Source organism: Pogona vitticeps, chromosome 4, assembly GCF_051106095.1.
Source record: "Pogona vitticeps strain Pit_001003342236 chromosome 4, PviZW2.1, whole genome shotgun sequence".
Taxonomy (NCBI): Eukaryota; Metazoa; Chordata; class Lepidosauria; order Squamata; family Agamidae; genus Pogona; species Pogona vitticeps.
The window spans coordinates 204,039,118-204,056,185 of record NC_135786.1 but is presented as its reverse complement, the minus strand read 5'-3'; the positions used below and the strand labels follow the sequence as shown (position 1 = coordinate 204,056,185).

General features: G+C 39.9%; 1 long non-coding RNA gene across 1 annotated transcript in view; it reads left to right on the top strand.

Annotated features, from left to right (window-relative positions):
* Nucleotides 1-17,068, top strand: part of LOC144589254 (uncharacterized) — a 67,107-nt gene that overhangs the window by 17,295 nt on the left and 32,744 nt on the right. The window lies entirely within an intron of this gene.

The following is a 17,068-nucleotide window of genomic DNA, read 5'->3' as shown; positions in this document are numbered from 1 at the left end:
AGGACACAGCTGGGAGAGGGGGACACCACCTTCCTCTCCCACCCAGGTCTCAGTAATACACGCCAGGTCAGCACCCTCATCCAGAATTACATCATGGATGAGGGCAGTTTTATTTTGTACTGACCTGGTGTTCATCAACAGCACCGTGTGGCTCGAGGGTTTGCTGATATGGTCGCCTGATACCATTTGGTTGGAGGTAGGACTAGAAGAGGGGATACTGTAGATGTAAGATATCTAACCTCTCTTCTCCCACGGGGGCGTGTTCTACCCCCACCGCCATTCCTTCCCCTACCCAGCACCACCTCAATGGCTGCCCCCTCCAACGCCCTCCCCCCCCTGTTCCATCAGGTTCCAGCCATTATTGGCTTCACCTCTGCTCTCAGATACAGATAGCAGTGGACACAAGTCCAGTGGACCCTTGACTTACAGACGGCTTGACTTACAGACTTTTTGAGTTACAGACTTCTCTGGCCGCAAAATTTAGGTTTGACTTGCAGACTGAGATTTGACTTACAGACCAGAAAAAAACCAAAATGGAACAAAAACGGCCTGTTACGGGATTAATCGGTTTTCAATGCACTGTAGGTCAATGGAGACTTGACTTACAGACTTTTTGACTTGAGAACCACCTTCCAATACAGATTAAGTTCTCAAGTCAAGACCCCACTGTAACATCAAGGGAATGTATGATGGTATCAAGCAGAAGAAATCTGCTCCCTTAAAGTCTGCTACAGGTGTAATCATCCAGGACTGAGCACAACAGATGGACCACTGGGTGCAGCACTACTCTGAGTATATTCCAGAGAGAATGTAGTAACCAAAGAGGCATTAAATAGCATCAAGTGCCTGCCTGTCTTGGAAGAGTTGGACAGTGAACCAACTTTAGCAGAAATAAAAGCGGCCTTGGATTTCCTCGCTTCTGGCAAGACACCTGGGAAGGATAACATCCCTGTTGAAGTGCTGAAGTGCTGTAAAGAGATCATCACCACCGAGCTGTATGAAGTCTTTTGTCTTTGCTGGAGGGAAGGTGGAGTACCACAGGACATGAAGGATGCAAACATCATCACATTGTATAAGAACAAAGGAGACAGGGCGACTGCAATAACTACCATGGCATCTCTCTTCTCAGCATTGTAGGGAAGCTGCTAGCCTGTGTGGTGCTGAAGAGATTCCAGGTGCTTGCAGACAAGAGTCTATCCAGAATCACAGTGTGGATTTCAAGCTAATAGATCCACCACTGACATGGTATTCTCCTTCAGACAATTGCAAGAGAAATGTAGGGAACAACAACAACCACTCTTTGTGGCCTTCATAGATCTCACAAAGCCATTTGATTTGGTTAGCAAGGATGACGTTTTAAAAATACTTCCCAAGATTGGATGTCCCCCTCGACTCCTTAACATCATCAGGTCATTTAATGAGGAAATGAAGGGCACTGTAGTTTTTGATGGCTCAACATCAGATCCCTTTGACATCTGAAGCAGAGTGAGGCAGGGCTGTGTCTTTGTGGCGCCCCTGTTTGGGATTTTTTTGCTGTCATGCTGAAGCACGCCTTTGGAACTGTAACAGAAGGTGTCTATCTCCAGACTAGATCAGATGGAAGGCTCTTTCATCTCTCTAGATTGAGAGCGAAGACCAAAGTCCAACTGAAATGCATGTGGGACTTCTCTTCACTGATAATGCAACCATTGTTGCCCACTCTGCTGAAGACCTACAACATCGCATGAATCGTTTTAGCAAGGCCTGCCAAGACTTTGGACTAACAATCAGCCTGAAGAAAACACAAGTCATGGGCAGGGGCGTGGACTCTCCTCCTTCTATTACCATCTCCACGCAAGAATTTGAGGTTGTTCATGACTGTGTACCTTGGCTCAACAATCTCTGAAACGCTCTCCCTAGATGTTGAGCTGGATAAACGCATGGGCAAAGCAGCTACCAAATTCTCTAGACTCACAAAGAGAGTATGGCTTAATAAGAAGCTGACAGCATATACCAAGATGCAGGTCTATGGAGCCTGTGTCCTGAGCACACTCGTGTGCTGCAGTGAGTCCTGGACACTTTGTGCATGGCAGGAGAGGAAGCTGAACACCTTCCATATGCGTTGTCTCTTTGATGTCACCTGGCAGGACAAAGTTCCAAATAGAGTAGTCCTAGAATGAGCTGGATTTTTAGCATGTATACATTACTGAAACAGTGATGTCTACATTGGCTTGGGCATTTTGTAAGAATGGCTGATGGCTGGATTCGAAAATATCTCCTGTATGGAGAAAGTGCAGGGAAAGCGCCCCAGAGGGAGACCACAGCTGCAGTACAAGGATTTCTGCAAGCAGGATCTGAACGCCTTAAGAATGGATCTCAACAGATAGGAAACCTTGACATCTGAGCATTCAGCCTGGAGGCAGGCGTTGCATCACGGCCTCTCCCAATTTGAAGAGACCCTTGTCCAGCAGGCTGAGGCAAAGAGGCAGTCCCGAAAGCAGCAAAATCAGGGAGCTGGACAGGAGACAGATTGTATTTGTCTTCAGTGTGGAAGGGATTGTCACTCTCAAATTGATCTGTTCCAAGTCCTCCATACAGAGCACATTATCATAGTGTCCCGAAACTGAAGGATGCCTCTACATGATAACTTTTTCATTTCTGAGATCAAAGAAATTAATTGCTGTCCAGCCAAAATGGTGTCTTCACTCAAGAGATTTTGTTCAAATAGTGGAAGATAATCATTCATTTGGGTAAGGGACATGGAAGGAGCCTCACCAAAGAGTGTAAGTTCCGTGAACACATTTGGACATCCCCTGGGCAATGAAAGTGCCCTATTGACTGATTCTTCCACTCCAGAAGCACCATTGCATTGCTTCCAATATGAACAAGGAAGAAAAATTCATTTGGGTGACTGTCTCCAATGTTAGACCTTGGAGTAGCTGGTTCTGTATTTTCAAGGTATGGACATTTGGAAAGATCTTTTTGCTGCCTCAACAAACTGGTCATAGGCCTCTGGAACTAGAGAAATGTTCAGTATAATTTCATCCAGTGTTGTATTGAATTTCTGCTGAATAGTATTGTTGATGAACGGACCTCCAACTTGAGCTGGCACATTGTGGACCAGCATTGCATAGCCAACATGATGCCAGATGATGCTCGCGAGACACAATTTATCACGGTCTGCATTTAATTACCAAAATCTTGTTACTAACTTATACAAGGATAATGAAAACAGTGTGACTTGTGGAGCTAAACTGTGTTCATTTTAGAAATCACCATAGTCTGCATACCATGTCACACAAGAGAATTTGCCTCCATGACTTACATCTCCAAAAGTTAATCTTGTGTTACACTGGCATAAAATCCCCAACAGGATTTCAACCAACGATTTCCAATTCTACTGCTGTCCATAACAAACCTTGGAATACTGCTTCAGAAGAATCTTTCAGAAATGAGAAAGTTAAGTTTAAATTAATTTATTTGAGTGCTTCAATGTTTCCCCATCACATATTTGTGAAAAAAAATCAACTGGGGAAAAACATACAGAAATAACTTATAAGTACATTTAGACTTCTTAAAAAAATATTAGTCTTTTGTTGTTATTGCTACTGCAGCTGCTATTGTTTTATTCTTTGTCATTGTAGTTTCAGGGATTTGGTTTGTTTGCTTTTGGTTTGGTGTTTTTCAAGATATGTAACTTTGTCCTGCCAGGTGAGGCCAAAAATGAGTCGGAGACAATGCATAGAACGTATGGTGTAGTCCTGGAAGAAGCTGGAATTGTTAGCATGTATACATTACTGAAATAGCATTTACGTTGGCTCAGGCATGTTGTGAGAATGGCTGATGGTCGGATTCCAAAGGATCTCCTGTATGGAGAATTAGTGCAGGGAAATCACCTCAGAGGGAGACCACAGCTGTGATACAAGGATATCTGCAAGTGGGATCTGAAGGCCTTAGGAATAGACCTCAACTGATGGGAAACCTTGACACCTGAGTGTTCAGCCTGGAGGCAACTGGTGCAGCATGGCCTCTCCCAATTTGAAGAGACACTTGTCCAGCAGGCCGAGGTGAAGAGGCAGTCCCGAAACCAGCAAAATCAGGGATCTGGACAGGGGACCGATTGTATTTGTGCTCAATGTGAAAGGGATTGTCACTCTCAAATTGCCCTTCTTAGCCACACTAGATGCTGTTCCAAGTCCTCCATACAGAGCACGTTACCATAGTCTCTTGAGACTGAGGGATGGCTACTTAAAGATATGTATAAAAAACTCATAGCATTTTTAGCTGGAACTTTTTAGCCTGGAGCATTTGTGCTTTGCACAAGGGCAGCAACAGTGGTGAGTGGAAAAGTGTCAAGTAAATTGGCAGCTGCAGCTGCCACCATCAACACCCTTTATTACCTTTCTTCATATCGAGGACTAGGGCTGCCACACTTCAGGGCACTGAGATAGATACACTTCTCCAGGTCTATATCCAAAGAGACAAAATTTCAAGATGAGCAGCACTGGAATAGAAGGACCGTAAGGTTGCTGCTGAATTAATTTTTGAATCTGCTGTGCAGGATATATTTTTTTTTTAAAAAAGCAAATAGTATCAACAGGGATGGAATGAAGGGAGGGACTATAGTAATATTCTAGCCATCCATGCTGCAGTTAGAATGGAAGGGAAATTGAACTCCACTGTTGCTCAGAAGCTTTCCTCCCAAGGTGGAATGTATTTTTCTGCACAGGGAGGAAATCTCTTATAGCCCAAGTTGAGGCTGTTGTTTCAGTGCACATTCCAGCTTTGGAGAAGAGATTTTCATCAGGACTGTGGCAGGGTAGGAAAGGACTTCATTTCCCCACCTGTACCTAATGTAACTCACAAAAATATTAACTCAGCACCTCTTTTCCCAAAAAGATAGTATTTGCATGACTTTTAAAAACTGAATTTTAAATACAAAGGCATATTTGGCATTTGATTCTACAAGTCTTCTGGGTTCCTGTTAATGAAAGGCACTTACCAGATAGAAGTGTCTACGTAATGTTCATTTGATTAGAACATCATTGTGCTCCTAAGAGGTATTCTCCTTGTACAATTTTCTTTGAATTGCTTTTCTACTCCCAAGTCCCAATGATAATTGGGTTTCCACAACAACTCTCCCTCTCCTGAAATGTTTAAAAGATAAGGCCTCCATCTTGCAAATTAATCTAGGCAGTTGAACAGCTGAGCTCACACAACATCCTGCTGAAGTCATGTAATCCAGAGGCCAAGTCTAAGAAAAGGTAAAGCAAATGAAGTGCTAGTAAACAATTCCAGGCTAGAGTCAACGTCAAGAAGCCCAGCTATTAAAATAACAAGATGAGGATTATGTAATTGCATAGAGCTTGCTATATGTATGTATAAGCTGAATTGTGCCAAGTGATTTAGAAGGCTTTCATTTAACGGTTGCATTAAATAAACGAGATAAGCTCTCCCTGACCTCCCCTCAACCTATCCATGGAACATGTTCAAAGCTTGACTTTCCCAGCGCCAGAGTTAATTGCAACTGCTAATAAGGTCAGCAACATATAATTCTTCCCAACTGAATCAGTGTATTTGTGTTGAACAGTTCCATCCTTGTAGGAGCCTATTTGGCCTCCATCCTGGTCAGATCTGCCAAGAGACATAGAAAAGTCATCAGATCATAGCTCTCTTTGACGTTCCAACTGTAAATGTGACCAATAAGATCTGACACTGAAAACAAAGGAAGCCCTACCAGAGCAAACAAGTGCACCCCGAGCAACTCCCAAAGCTCAGAACAAGTGCTTTCCTTGCTGGCAGCTTGCTCATGAACCTTCTGTCCTCTGCCCCATTTGAATTGTGACTGTACATTGGAGATCAGTCGGGGGAGTCCTTGATATCTGTGCTGCTTTACATTGGTAGTAAATCCACCATCTGTCCTGCCAGGAAAGAAAAGATTCATTTATTTGGCTGTAAACACAGCAGAGCCTGGATCCATGTGCAGGCAGCGTAGGCTGTAAACCGACTCCACCCATCCACATGGGCTCTCTCCCAGCATTTCCCTTTAAACTGTATGTGAAGGATACATCCTTTTAGTTCCATAGCACTGGTAGAGGCGAACCTTGACAGTTAAATCAAACCCCACACCAGCATAAGTCAATTGTCAATTTATTTTCAAGGGGTTTATTCAGCTCCTGATGAGAACCTGACAATTATATTAAACTCTTCTTGAATTTCTTTTGTATCTGCAGATGAAAAATGTTAATGACTCCAAGTAAAAACTATCAATCAATTTGACTAGCACTAGATCCTTTTATGCCCCTCCATTACACTGTGAAAATTTGAAGAATACCTGTATCTCTTCCTACATTCAGGGTTAGCACAAGACAGAGCACTGAATGGTGCCTGGTCACCTAAAGTGCCAGAGTACCTTATTCAGTCGCATGAAATGGGCACATGAAGCAGAAAATCCAAGTGCTTTTCAAACTATACAAGCATAATTTAAAATCCAGTAACATCAAAGTAAACAATGTGCTACTTTCTATGATTCCTTCTTTTTGCAATATGAAGCAGCCCTCTTATTCTACCTAATGGCCCTGCCCATCTGACAACTATCTGTATTTAAAACGTTTTTGTATGCTTTAGAAAAAATCACACATGCTCTAGGATTGCATTTTCACCATATGTTTGCACAGAGATATCAATATAGGCAGCATTTTTTGTATTGTAAAATATTGATTTTTTTAAAAAAATTACCCCACCTTTCTCCTTTAAAAGTATTCAAAGCAACTTACATCATTAAAAGACAATCTTCAAAATTAAAAACAGTAAGTATACAAATACTAAAAAGGATCAAACACTAAAAGACAGTAAACAAAAGCAACACAAAAAAAAAACATATTCAAAGCAGTAAGGCACAGCCGTCCATTTAAAACCCTACTCTTTGAAAAATACAAAGAAAACATAATGTGATGACAGTGATTCTTGTAGTCTGAAGCAGCAAAACAAAGATGATTCATTCTGATTATAGGAAAAAACTTAAAGTGACTGAGTCATCACTTTTAAATTTTTATTTTTCTCTAAGGCAGGTTTTTGGAATCACTCTGCTGGCCACGGTCACTTTCAGATGAATTATCATATATTTCACTGTAAGCACAATATACATCCACTCTTTTTGTACTGCAAGATAAAGGCAAGTGAATTCTGCTTGGACTGTTTCCTGATTTCTGAAGAAGAACATGTCACCCTGCCCCTGGACTGCAGGTTCTTGCTGTGCTTGGGTTTACTTGTTCCTCTTAAGCAGCAAAATGTCTGGTTGTGATTTCCTATCATTCCAAGAGTATGAAGAACACAATCCGTTGAAATGCCTTCTCTTTTCCTTGTCATTATTCGTAAGGCCTTTAAGTCCAGAAAGGAAATAGATTTATATCATTGGTTAGCTTACTGTTGTTCAAATGAATATCATCAAAAAAAAAAAAAAAAGCTTGTGTGAATTAAAGTTATTTGTTATATTAACCTAGCCTTTCCTCAAATTGGTGTTCTCCAAATGGGTTGGGCTACAACACTTGTCACCTCCATCCAGCAAGACCTTCAGAAATTGTGCCTAGTTAACGAAAGTTACCATATTTTTTCATGTATAAGATGATACGTTTGTCTAAAATTTTTAGACTAAAAATTGAGACTCATCTTATACACGGAAGTAAGCTGAGGAGAGAACTGCGTGATTACAAAACTGTTCATACCTTGCCTCTGCAAACAGGCTTCCTTCAATCATGAGGCTTAGCTTCCTACAGTAAGGAGCCTTATGTCATTAATGCTGAACAAACCAATTGGAACATACCTCGTTGGAGGTTGAGTATGTAGGCAGTGCTCAGATGCAACAGGGATAGTACTGGTATGTAAATGTTACCTAATTACTAAATAAAAAATGGATTCTGTTTTATGTTTAAAATATTGATTTCTTAATTTGGAGTTAGAAAAGTGGCAGGCAGGTTTCTTATACATGGAAGAATACGGTAAGTTGACTTTTGCCAAAATGCCAGGAATGTATCAACTAGGGGTATGCACAGCTCATACTGCATAGTTCCCCTAGCTTTCTAACTATCCCTATCCTTCTTTGCCCATCAGTCATATTTGTTCAGTTCTCCACTTTGTGCCAGGATTAAAACTTTTGGATATACTACAACTTCATAAACAATAGTTCCAGGGAGGGAAAGGTTAAATCAGATACTTAATGAGGATTATCTGTCCTAGTCCAGGCACTCTACTTTGTCTTTCTTCCTCACTCTCTCCTTGATTTGGAATCTTGTAAAGCAGTGATTCTTAACCTTTCCTTTGCCATAGACTCCCTTTAAATATCTTTTGTTGCCATGGATCAACAAGACTTAACTCAAGATTTAAAACCCTAAAGATGAATCAAATATTTATTTGAAGTTTCTCATGAAGGGTCTCGTCAACAAATATTCCTTGCTAGAACAGTAACACTTTTTAAGAGGAGTGGAAGAAGCTTAATTTTGCTTTGAACAGGATGTGCCCTCATCAACAGCGTCAATTCTTTTACATTTCAAATTAGGCCAGCGATCCATTCTGAGGAGCAGCCAAAGTGTATTCTTATGAAATTCACTGCTATAATATAGAAAAGTCACTTTATCCAACAATAACCAAACAGTTTCATTAGCAGAAATCGAAGAAGAAACACGGTCACAAAGTCCATCCGAACACTCATTCACACTGAGACTGACTGACTTCAACTGTGGCTTCTGACTGCCTCTGCAGTAAAAAGAAATGTCACGTGCTGTCTATCAGCCATTCCATGTCATTCACTTGCATGTTCTCACCATGTGCAGAAATACCAAAGAGTTATTTGCTATCAAACAGCTATTTTTATAACCAATTTTTACTTTTGATTGTTTCTAATGGAGGTGGTAGGTCAGAAAAGCCAGGTTTTACACGAACAAGCAAGGGAAATCAAGAATTTGTTCTATGTTTTCCTTCCTTCCTTCCTTCCTATTTCAACTGCAAAGATCATGACATTTCTTTAAGCCTCCACAGACCCTCTGTAGGGACATCTTAGCCCCCTGGGGGTCCACAGACCATGGGTTAAGAACCGATGTAGTAAAGAGCTTTATTTTTGTGAGCTTCTGGAAGTTGTTTCTTTGACAAAGATGCCTTTCTGGAAAGATATTAAATTAAATCTTTGAATTTAAGTTCAGCCAGTATCTATTTTTACATCTTAAAAGACGCCTGCTTCTTGGGAGGAAAGCGATGACAAATCTCGATAGCATCTTAAAAAGCAGAGACATCACCTTGCCAACAAAAGTCCGAATAGTAAAAGCTATGGTTTTTCCTGAAGTGATGTATGGAATTGAGAGCTGGACCATAAAGAAAGCTGACTGCTGAAGAATTGATTCTTTTTTAATTGTGGTGCTGGAGGAGGCTCTTGAGAGTCCCCTGGACTGCAAGGAGAACAAACCTATCCGTTTTGAAGGAAATCAAGCCTGAGTGCTGACTGGAAGGACAGATCCTGAAGCTGAGGCTCCAATACTTAGGCCATCTCATGAGAAGAGAAGACTCCCTGGAAAAGACCCTGATGTTAGAAAAGTGTGAAGGCAAGAGAAGGGGACGACAGAGGATAAGATGGTTGGACAGTGTCATCGAAGCTACCAACATGAATTTACCCAACTCTGGGAGGCAGTGGAAGACAGGAGGGCCTGGCGTGCTCTGGTCCATGGGGTCACGAAGAGTCAGACATGACTAAACGACTAAACAACAAAAACAAATCTGTTTGTAAGTAGGGAAAGTACACCTTGTTTTGATCTGTACAAAGATAATTTGGCAGCAGTGTGCAATATAATCGTCATTTGCTATGCAATGTCCTTCATATTTGAAGAATTGGCGAATGTTGCATGGCAGACATCGCTGATTCTCTCATTGTCCTCAAAATGCAAACTACTCTCCTCAATGTGCCCATGTCATCCATACTAGTTGCCAGTCCTGATCTCAATCAACTAAATTATGTCATGGTCTCAGACAGAGCTGAGCCCACTCCAGATTCAACTCCAGATTCTCCATTTTCTCTTCACAGGGATTCAATAGTTCATTTTCCCCAAGAAGCAGCATGTGCCTTTTCTACCTCTGCGTTTATTCCTGCAATTGTATTTGCAATCTGTTTCTTTCTTCTTTAATTTGTTCCACGGTTAATGTTGTCTTGCGAAAAATTCATCTTGCGAAACACATTTTCCCATAGGAATGCATTGAAATCTAATTAATGCGTTCCTATGAGCAAAAAACAGTCAGAATAAAGTCAAATTTGGTTTACAAAGGGTTTATTAAGTGCTCTTTAAAGCCATACATATTTTGCAGATGATTTCAAAAATTTCAGTAAAAAAACTTCAACTTTTGAAACATCATAGAAAAACATTTAAAAATCAGCAAACATGAGGCAGGAACCAAAAAACCAAAAACATTCATTTTGAGAAGCATAGCCATAGGAACATTCGTCTTGCGAGTCATCAACCCCATTGCCAAAACCATTTGTCTTGCAAGTTTTTTGTCCTGTGAGGCATTTGTCTTGCGAGGCATCACTGTATAAGATGAAGACCAGGAAGAGCCTTTTTCAGTAGTATAGCAAGCTTGTTATAATCAGATGATCTTACAGAGGTCCTTCTAGCCTTGTGAGTCTGTGATAGAAAAAAAATGAATGAAGTGTCAAACTGGATGTTAAGGGGAATGTGTTTTCTCCAGGGTTAACCCCCCACCCCCACTTTACTTCTTTCCCTAAATCCCCACTCAGCCATGGATACTCATTGGGGCAACACGGACAAAATAACCTCTTAAATATCTAACATACTCTGGAAACCCTACTACTGTTGTCATATATTACACTCAAAGTCCTATAACAAACATATTTCAGTAATTAAAGGAGGTCTGATTCTACCTTTGCACTACCTGTATAATTTGACCCTAAGCCATAGACCACAAAACCAACATAAGCTTCCAGTTATGTCATTCTGAAGAATGCCAAACTCTGAGTACAAGTCTTGAAGTTCTCACCACTAACAGAATTGTGGAATAAGAACATAATGATATATAATTTGTATTACCTTATTTTTTGTAAGAGAATATTTAATTGAACGGTCTGTATACCTTCCATTTTGGCTTAATTCAGTACAGTTCTTTCAAAATGGTTGGCTCTCTTCAAAGCTAGCCCAACATGTTACCATGGCATCTGAAATAAGATTTTGATTGCAGTATTTGGATAGGCAGTAATAATAGAAAACCAAGTCCGAAAGGCCACATAAATTTAGAAAACAGATTTTACTTTCTTACCTTGCAGTCAGCACTTCTGTTTGGAATATCAATGCTTTCATAAGACATAAAGCCCAATAAAAGTTTTGTAATATTCTTGAAATGGGCAAGAAACAGACTTCATCAGGTGAACCAAAAATATCCATACTCTACAGTTCTGCATATTTCAAAATAGAGTTTGCTTGTTTCACTGGGTACTGCGAAAACTACAAGACAATACGACCCAAAGTGGAAGAAATGGACTGAACCAAACACACAGCAGCCCTAGCAGAAGACTCAACTTTTATTTGACAACTAATATTTTGAAGCCAAGTAAAGGAGACTTATCTATAAAATTGATTCGTTTTGTGTGCATTAGACTCATCTGTCTAGACTTGGCAAACAGAGATTCAGTGAAATGGCCCCATTTAAACTAAATAGAAGTACAACTGGAACATGGAACATGAGAAGTATGAACCAAGGTAAACTGGAAACCATAAAGCAAGAATTGGAATGTTTAAATATCACAGGGTTTGTGTCAGTGAACTGACGTGAACTGGAATGGGATATTTGCAGTCAGACAACTACAAAGTATTCTACTCTGGAAATAACAAACCGAGAAGAAATTGAGTGGCTCTAATACTGAGGCAAGATATAAAACAGACAGTTAGGGGTTATAATGGAAATATTGACCAAATGATATCAATCACATTCCATGAAAAATGTATCAACATAACTATTCAAGTCTATGCTGAAGAAGAAATTAAAAGGTTTTATGCAAGCATCCAAGAAGAAATTGATCACATACCAAAACAAGACATGCTTATAATTATAGGTGACTAGAATGCAAAAGTAAGGGGACAAAGCAGAAAAAAATGTTGCTGGAAAATATGGCCTGGGGACAAAAATGAACTAGGAGAATGACTTGTAGAGATCTGTGGAACCAACCATCTGTTTATCACAAATACATGCTTCAAGCAACCAAAAAGATGGTTGTACAGTACATGTGAACATCAAAAGATGTTCAATACCGAAACCAGCATAACTGAAAGCAGGAGATGGAGAAGCTGTACTCTCCCAAACAAAACAGGACCACCAGCAGATTATGGTACTGGTCATGAACTGTTACTATCCAACATTAGAGTAAAGCTGAAAATGAATACTAAAAGAATCATAGTGCCATAATATAATACAAACAACTTTCTGGATGAACTTAAAGTCCACATAAGGAACAGATTTGCACTATTAAACTCAATTGACTATGAACCAGAAGAATGTGGACTGAAACCAGAAATACTATTAGGGAAGAATAGAAGAAGATAATTCCTGTAGTAAAAAGGGGGGGGCACAAGATGGACAATGAAAAAAGCACTCAAAATTGTAAAGGACAGATGAGAAGCAAAAGTAAAAGGTGAAAGAAGCAGGGTCAGAACCCTAAATGCAGTTTTTTAGCGATTTCAACGTAGAGACAGAGAGGCCTATTACAATAACCAGTGCAAAGAAATAGAGAACAACAAAAAGGGGGAAACAAGCGATCTAATTCAGAAGATCCAAAAAATCAAAAGGAAATTTAAGCCTCAATTAGGAATGCTGAACAACCAATGGGGAAGCACACTATCTGACCAGGAGAAAACAAAGAGAAGTGGAAACAGCATGTTGAAGAAATAAAAGGATGACAGACTCCTTTGAATTCTAAGATGAAGAACTTGCAGTTCTAGAATATGAAAGCTGCTCTGAAACATTATGAAGAAATAAATCACCAGGAGTAGATGGAATACCAATAGAACTATTTCAGCCACAGAGACAGAATCTGTCAAAATCCTAACAAGAATATGCAAACAAATATGGAGAATAAAACAGTAGGCCATAGACTGGCAACATTCGACATACATCCCAATATCCAAGAGAGGAGATGCCAAGGATTGCAGTAACTATATAACCATTGCTTTAATTTCATGTGCAAGCAAAGTGATGCTCAAGGATGAAACAAAGGCTTTTACCATATATGGGGTAAGAAATGCAGGGCTGTTGTGGATAGAACCTTACCTCAATAGGGTTGCCGTAAATTGGAAACAACTTGACAGTACATAACATCAGCAGGAGCAACAATAACAACAGTACTTTGGTAAGATAATATGTGCTATGGAGGTACTCCAAACTGAAAGATTTTTCTTCTTTGCTTTCAAAATCCAAAGTAGGCTTCAAAAGTGTAATCGTGACCATGTCACTTTAGAAGTCTCATTTTAGAAGTCTCCCCTCTCCAAGTGTGCTTAAGACTGCAGCGGAGTAATAGAGTCCAGGAATGATTTTATGCAAGCCAAACACTTATCTCAACCCTACCCCTGCTGCTTTTCCGGTGAAAGGCCTGTGGTGAATAAGTCACCCACTACATGCTGTAGCTGGTGTGCAGCACATTCAAGTAAAGATGGGGAAACGTTACATATTTAACATGGTTTGAACTTTGAACTTCTGCACTTAAAGGCCATTTTTAATTACTCCTTGTGGGATACTACAGTGTAGAAAGGCTTGTTTGGTATTGAGTTTCAGAATGTATAATCGGAGTTCCAGAATGCAAACTGTTAAGTTTCTTCTTAAATTTCATGTAGGAAATTCATCATCTTGAATTGGTTTTAAAATACTCCAGCAACGTTTAGTTCCAAACCAAATGAAATGCTTTAAACTGACATGGTTTCCGAAGTGTAACTTCAAGGTAGGGAACAATAATCACTCAAAACTGTTAACTGAGTGCATCCAGGTCTTGTGAAAGCAATATATACAAAGCATTAGAAATCTTTACATAGTACAAAATAAATTGTCCAGAGGAGCTTGGGACTAATTTCGCAGCTTGAATGGATACTCTGCAAAGACATTATTCAAACTGCAGGATTAAAGCCAAGAGATGATTGAGTGATACCAAAAGTGTGAATCAAATTGAAATGAAGAAATTCCTTAGAGAGGCAGAGTGGTAGAATATACCAGATGGGAGGGATATAAATCGAACAAATAAAAAAAATATATAAATACATGCATCATAAGACCTGGGCTACGATTATTACTTATGAGTTTTAAAGGACAAAGCATTATAATAAGGGAGATATGCAACACTAATCAGAAGTTCAGATATTGTCTTGGTTTCCTAACTTGCATATGAACCTATGCATGAATGATTAGACAAAAATGGAGTATTAATGGGAAGATAGCCAGTACATCTCCCTTTCCCTGTCTAGACAGGCAGCCAAGTTCAGGGATAGGTTGTATGTATACTGCTGTGAAGTTAATGCTATGCTGTGAAGTGAATAATGCTCAGTGCTGCATATGTGTTTCATAAAATATGCCAGATGCTGTGAAATCCATTTTCAGTTTTCAAATCTATCCTATATTACTGTTGTTTCTCTTGATGACCTCTAGCTTTCTACTGTTTGTTATAAATGCTTCTTCTTCTTCCCTTCCTAGTCTGTTTCCTCCATCCATGGTTGCCATCTTCTGGTATTTAGTATTAGCCCATCCTTTTAGATGCTAAAATGTAAGCATGGGATTTTGGAAATTCATGGTCTTATCATCCCCAGAGGTTCGTGGGAGTTTGGCTGGGAAACTCCCACGAACCTCTGGGGATGATAGACCATGAATTTTTTGAGGTTTCATAAAAAATCATTTTAAAAGGATTCTTTCAGGTATTTGTAATAACTTTCAGCTGGGAAATGATGGCTTCTGTCCCAGATGACAGAGATTGTAGCTAAGGTTGTGGGGACCCCAAAACTTTATGGTTCTGGTAGTGTCCCTGACTAGTATGCTCCATAGTAGTCACCTTCAGGAAACTACCAGATCCATTATGCCTTGCAGTTCTCAGATACCTTAGCCTTGCCCATCTGCTTCCTTTGTCTTCATCATGTAGGAAATAATCTGTTTTTTCTCAGTTAAAAGTGATTAAAGACATGTGAAAAAAGCTCATTGGTTGGTTGGTTGGTTGGCTGGCTGGCTGGCTGGCTAAAGCCTCCAGTATTCTAGCTGGGGAATTCCTCCAGACGTCTGGGGGTTCTAGCCCATGAATTCTAAAATTACCATGCATCCCATCAAACCACAGCTGCACAATGTTGCATCCTAGATATGTATGGCTACCTATTGTCAGGAATGTGTCTCCTTAGATAAGTCATTCCAGTAGGGGGAGGAGCCAAACTGTAGTACCCAGCTTCCTCCAACTTTTATTTCTAGATTGGGTGAGACCTACAAGGTGTGTGAGTGGGCATCTATGGACATGCTTCTGTCCCTAGATCTCCAATTACTGACTTATTTAAGCTTAAACCTCTTTAGCTGTGTACTTTAAACCTTGCTCACCAGCCTTACCAGGAAGGTAACCCAAATAACAAAAATAGCAAGCATAGCCCTTGTGGCTAAGGCACTTTCTTTAGGCACTCTCACCCTTGCCACCAAGAATCACATGGGTATAATATAAAATATTTATTCAAAAAGATTAAAACGTCATAAAACAAAAGAAATACAAAAGTATACCATTGTACTGATTAAATGTCAAGCATCTAAGAATTAAGTAAGCTTCTGTAAGACTTTCCCATAAAACAATAAAATGATTTACTAACTAATAGTTTTACTACTTAATTACTAGGCTATCCTAACTATGAATAAAATCTTCTTAATCAATCAAAGAAGGCTTTAAACCTGCCTTCCTTCTTCTCCTCCTCCCACTTACACACATATACACACCTACCCCCCCTTTCTATAACTTAAATCAAAGTCTCTGCTTCGTGATGGTATCCAATCAGCAAAGAGTACTTTGTTCAGGAACCCATGCCTCTTCTGTAATTTTCCACCACAGTTTCTTGTTCCCAGGCTGGTAATGAAATGCCATATTTATTAGTCTTGAGATGTGGCCCTGGTTTTTCTCTACAACAAAATCTGGGTCTCAGGCTGAGATGCAACAGCTGCAAACTCTGGAAAACAAGTACTACGGAACCCATATCCTCACACCTATCAGTCAGGAGATGTGCAGCAATGAAGAGGCTGCTCACTTGTATGTAACCAACCACCCATCCAGAAATTTGTAGTAGCCTCGTGGCGCAGTGGTTAAAACACTGTACTGCAGCTAAAACTGTGCTCACGACCTGGGGTTCAAATCCCAGGTAGCCGGCTCAAGGTTGACTCAGCCTTCCATCCTTCCGAGGTCGGTAAAATGAGTACCCAGCTTGCTGGGGGGGCAATGTGTAGCCTGCATAATTAAAAATTGTAAACCACCCGGAGAGTGCTTGTAGCGCTATGGGGCGGTATATAAGTCCAATAAATAAATAAATAAATATCATGCTAGCAGAATACTAAGACGAGTAGTAGATATGAATTAGGGGTAATCACTCAAGATGCTTATGATATGGTAAACAATAAACAGAATTTTTATTATTCCAATAAATCCATTCAGAATGAAAGAGGAAAAACCTTCATTTGTGTATAGAAATTGCCTAGAGCTAACTTCCATGTGTGCAAGTGCTGAAGGCCGACATGGAAGTATCCTCATAGCTGTTCTCCCCTTGTAGAGAAAGGAGAACAAAAGAACTAAATTTTTCCTAATAAACCCGGAGAGGATCTAAGGAGGAAGTTGACATAATGGCAGCAAACCACGTGGCCATTTATGGAGAACCAAGAGAAGCCAAGACACCGATTCACACCTGTTATCCATCTCTTCTCCAGTACTCCTTGCTGTACATACCGTTGAGTCTTGCTAGACTTTTTTTAATAGTTGTGAGAAAAAAATTAAATAAACAAAAGGTAGGACAAGTGGGCCCAGAGATCTTTTACCCCAGTTTTGATATAATGAATA